We start from the raw sequence: 5,709 nt of genomic DNA on the forward strand, positions 1-5,709 counted from the left end.
TAGCTATAGCATATATTTTAATAAAACATCAATCCTAAAATTACTAGTGATGAAGAATCCACCACAAACCTTGTAATTTGTTCCAATGGTTAATTACCCTCACTGTTAAAGATGTACACCTTATTTCCAGTCTGAATTTGTCTAGCTTCAAATTCCAGCCATTGGATCCTGTTACACCTTTCTCTGCTGGACTGAGGAGCCCGTGAATAAATATTTGTTCCCCACATAGGTACTTATAGACGGTAATAAAGTCATCCCTTAACCTTTTCTTTGTTAAGCTCAATAATTTCAGCTTCTTGGCATGTGTTCTGATCCTTTAATTATTCTCATGGCTATTCTCTGAACCTTCATCAATTTATCAACATCCTTGAATTGTAAACACCAGAACTGGACATGGTATTCTAGCAGCAGTTGCTCCAGGGCCAAATACAGAGGTAAAATAACCTCTACTCCTACACAAGATTCCCCTGTTTATGCAAACCCAAAATTGCATTAGCTCTCTTGGCCACAGTGTCGCAGTGTGAGCTCATGTTCACTTGATTATCCGGCACAACACTCAAATCTCTTTCAGTCACTGATTCCCAGGATAAAGGCTCTCGTCCTGTAAGTATGGCCTAAATTCTTTGTTCCTAGATGCATGCGCTTAGATGTAGCTGTATTAAAACATTGTTTGCTTGCACCCAGCTTGCCAAGAGATCCAGATCACTGTGTATCAGTGGCCTGACTTTTTCATTATTTACCACTTTCCCCAGTCTTTGTGTTGTCTGGAAACTTTATCAGTGATGATTTTATGTTCTCTTCCAGACCACTGATAAAAATGTTAAACAGCATATGGTTAAGAACTGACCCCTGCAGGACCTCTCTAGAAACACACCCTCTGAGTGATGCTTCCCCATTTAAAATTACATTATGAGACCTTTCAGTTAGCCATTTTTTAATCCATTTAATATGTGCCATGTTAATTTTTATAGTTCTAGTTTTTAAGTCAAAATATCATGTGGTACCAAGTCAACCACCTCAAAGAAGTCTAAGCATATTATATCTACACTATTACTTTATCAACCAAACTTGTAATCTCATTAAAAAAGGTATCATATTAGTTTGACAGGATCTATTTTCCATAAACCCCTGTTTATTGGTATTGATTATATTACCCTCCTTTCATTCTTTATTAATGGAGTGCTGTATCAGCTGTTCCATTATCTTGCCTGGAATTGATGTCAGACTGAAGGCCTAAAATTACCCAGATCATCCCATTCACCCTTTTAAAATATTGCCACAACAGTAGTTTTCCTCCAGTCTTCTGGAACTTCTCTAGTGTGCCAAGACTTATTGAAAATCAACATTAATGGCCGAGGTTGCTCCTCAGCCAGCTCTTTTAAAACTCTTGGATGCAAGTTATCTGGACCTGCTGATTTTGGCTCACAACATGGGACAATATAGCAGAGGCTTCCATCTAGAAGTCTGTTTGTCACCTGGATTAGTGAGTCCCCGTCAGGGATGGTGCAACCCATTAGGCGACCTAGGTGGTTGCCCAGGGTGCTAACATTTGGGGGGCACAGACCACGGTGACTGGACCTTCCGCCGCCAAGGGCAGCAAAAAAGCTGGCGCCTTTCCTGGTCCCCATAGATGCACAGGAATATAGGGAGTGCCTTCAGGTCAGAATTACAGTATCTCAGCTGAGACCATTCCTGGGAAAGTCAGCAGGGCAGGGGAGAAGATCTTCCATAACATATACATGGTGTCAGAGGACTTCTCCCAACTCTCTTCAAGTTCTTTAGCTTCTTGAAACTGCTCAGACCTACAAGTATGAGAAAGGAAGATATCTACAAAACATGCTCCCCTGCCAAGGAAATATACCCTTGCTCTGCTAAGCAGGATCCGAGGAGCCAGAGGGTGAAATTCACATAAAAGTATTGTGTTCGGTTAAGTCTCTAGCAAAAGAAAGGAGCTGCTGCTGTTTCTTAACACAGCCTGAAAAGTCTATGACGATTCCTCATGCTGGTAAATGGTCATGGAGTACTCTGTTAAAGCACATGGCAGAGTCCCTGCAGGTAGCCAGCTAGTGAATAAAAGAAGAAAGTATCATTCTGGTTCCTTGAAATATCTCAAGGAAGAAAAATTCTTAACCTGCCTTGAGATATTCCATTCATAGTAAGTGAGACAAGGTGAGGTGAGGTAATATCTTTTATTGGACTAATTTCTATTGGTGAGAGAGACTAGCTTTTGAGCTCCACAGCTCAAGGTCTACATATTCCTAGTAAAATACACAGCTGATTTCATTCCCTGTGAGACCAGAAGGCCATGGGGCCATGCTCTGTCATCTACGTCCAGCAAGAAAGCCCCATACTCATGTGATCCCATTGGAGACACCAAGAAATCAATAGTTGTGGTTATATGATGCTGTCCCACCAGGGACTAAAATCACCATGTGACTCCACTTTAGATTGGACAGATCCCTGTGACCAAAGGATTCTCCTTCATTTGGATGATTCTACTGATGTAACTCCTGGCCTCATGGAGAGCTATGCCATTCTTGCACTGGTGCAACTGAATAGAAAGAAGATTGCAGAGTTCAGAAAATGATGGCTAATATAAATTACAGCCTTTTGCTGCCCTCTGCTGGAAGTCCGAGCACATAGTTCGGTTTTACTATTCATGGGCGTCCTGCTTGTTAACAAGGAGAACAAAGACATACTGGTGGAGGATGAATTCATAAAGGTACTTCCCAAGCTAAGGTCAGGCACTTGAGCGTGCTCTAGCATAAAGTGACAAGTGTCTCACCACTAGCAGCACAGGTATTGAGATGGGTATTAGCTATGAAATGTCCTTAGCTCATCGTGGTTCCCTCCTCACTCACCCTGTTCGAACTACAAGATAAAGGCAAAGATGCTTTGGTTTACTCACATCTCCCTACTTATGAAAAGTGTCTGTGGCTGGGAAATTAGTGGAACAGGCTGGATCAGCTAAAGATGGAAAAGAACTTATATATATATATATCTCCCCACCTTGTAGACCTTCCCTCTCAGGACAGCATCATTCACTCTAGCAACTTGTTCCATCAATTTGCCAAGTCTCTCTTTGAGCAATCCCTAGCAATGGCATTTCTGTCTCTTATGGTGGACTTCTCTGCAGTATAACAAGTTTTGTTGGTGGGATATTTTGTCTGACAAACTAGAGTTTTTAATGTCACAGCATTCTAGTTCCAGGCTCTTGTACCCCCCATGTGCACACTTTGTTCATGATTGACTACAGTAAGTCCCTGCTCAAGACTGTAGTTATGTTCCTGAAAAATTCCCCATAAGAATTAATGAAAATGAGGGGGTTAGGTTTTTGGGAATTTTTTTCACCAGACAGAAGACATTATACACACACACAATAAGTTTTAAACAATTTAATACTGGTACACTGTGATGATGATTGTGAAGATTGGCTGAGGTGGTGAAGTCAGAGGGTGGGATATTTCCCAGGAAATGCCTTCCTGCTAAATGATGAACTAGCACTCAGCTGAGCCCTCAAGGGTTAACTCTCACATTCTACAAGGCAGCAGGAACAGAGGGAGGGGAGACAGCATCACAGACAGAGAGAGACACCCTGTGTGTGGGAGAGATGCGCATTGCCCCTTTAAACTACACTGCCTTGTCAATTAATCAGCTTGCTGAGACCACAGCTGCTGCAAGCTTCTTCTGTCCTGAGCCCTGTTGTATGTCCCCCCTGCTCTATAGAAGATGGAGTAAGCTGGGTGCAGTGGGGAAGGGGACACTCTGACATGAGCCCTTCTCTTCCTCCCCTCCTCCTACACAGCAAGCAGGAGTCTCAGGGAGCAGCTCCAAGGCCAAGGGCAGGAGCAGCACATGGCAGTCGGGGAGGGACAGCTGTAATTGCTAGCCTGCTGGGCAGCTGCTGCACAGGGAACTTAGGGGAGCTGATGGTCCACTGTGGTTCCAAGCCCTCACCAGCTAGCTGCAACAGGCTGCTCTTCCTGCTAGCAGTTGACAAAGCAGGTGGCTGCCACACATTAGAAGGGAGCATTGCACAACTTCAAATGAACATGTTCCCAATGAAATGTTAACCAGGATGACTTTAAGGAAGGAGTTACTGTACTTGTGTTGATCTAAAGGCTGTAGGGCTGTGTAGATGGTAGTCATGACACAGAAATTCCACTACTGGCATGGGCCAGTCTCTGTCACCTGTAGTCTGGGGTGGGTAGGTTCACTTCTTCTGTAAGGGCAGAGAGCTTACTGTAATGGTCCACTCACAGGCTAATGTAACCCAAGGTTTCAGGAAGAATGAAGAGAAGATTTTGTCTTTCCCCTGTTCTACTCTAGCACTGGTTCAGTAGGATTGCGTGGTAAACTTTTGTCCTCTACAACTGAAGTAGGCCCTAGCTTGTCTCTCTTGGAGACTAGCTTAGTTTACAGCTGAACCACTAGTGACAGGAGCCTTAGGACAACTCTAATGAGTTGTGTGTTTGAAGTATTCTGGAGTGTTTGTATAGGAAGTTCTTTACCTCTACATAGCCTAGTAGGCTCAGCTTGTGTTGTGAATAGCTCTGCTAGCCTGAGCTGCCTCCATCCAGCTGACAATTTACATCCTTTGATTTGAATTTGCAAACTCTTCAAAGCCAGATCTGAGTTTTGCAGCATGGACCCAGCTCAGATGTCATCTTGACTTCCCTCTGCTACAGTGGCTCTAGTTTAGAACCAGCCATTTACCTTTAATGCTGGATGAACTAATGTCTGGAACTTAATGTCACCACAAGCCTGTTAACAGTCCTCATGAAAGAAGCTACCTAGCATATCAAATGCTTACAACTCCCCTCCTCCCCCATGCTGAGGGAGGAGAAATCACATGTAGAAACAAATGTAGTTCAAAGGTAGGTCTTAAGGGGACAGAGAGGATTGAAGTGGATTCTAAAATTCAAGTACACCAGCAGACCCTCTTCCCTTTCTTTATTTTCCCACTTAAGCACCACAAAGCATCAACATGGTTCAATTCAGAACAGTTGAAAAAGTTCAAGGCCAGAATAAAAGCAAAGTACCAGGCTGAGGGCAAGTACTGCAGGTGGTGATGAAAGATTGCCAGTTACTGAGAGCTAGGAGGGAGCAGCTCTGCTGGCACAGTACCGACAGCCTCCAGAAGAGCTGAAAGCACCAAAGACAGACTTGCTTACCAATCTGTCTGCTGGCCGCAGCCAGAACCCTGTTCTGTATCTGCAGTTAATTTCTGGTGATGTTAAATGAGCCAATCACTGGGGGAGAGGTGAGGGCAGAGTGAGCATGAGGGGTTTGGTGCTGTGATCATGTGATGGGAAGCCCCATTTTCCCGCTGCTAAGCAACACTCCCACCCACTTACTGTGCCATTTCACTATTTAGATGGTGGGGACTGCCCTATGGCAGTGACTATTAGATTTTCATTGTCTTTATGGGTGACAGCAAGTGCAGTGAAGGATGAAATGCTAGAGGCGTGACAGTGCTTCAATATTTATTATTTAATTTATAAAAAAATAATTAAAAGCGGATTGCCAAGAGCCACAATGTTTTACAGTATTTCACTATAAGCAAACAACACCTGTGTCTTCTGGCTAGCCAAGAGTATCCAGCAGGGGGTCTTTTATTCAGGCCTTTATGTTAATATATACATACAGCTTATTTTTGCACTCTTACTTCAGGTGCAAAAAAACACAAAAATGTAAAGGAATCAATAG

Source organism: Chelonoidis abingdonii, chromosome 1 (genome assembly GCF_003597395.2).
Source record: "Chelonoidis abingdonii isolate Lonesome George chromosome 1, CheloAbing_2.0, whole genome shotgun sequence".
Lineage (NCBI taxonomy): Eukaryota > Metazoa > Chordata > Testudines > Testudinidae > Chelonoidis > Chelonoidis abingdonii.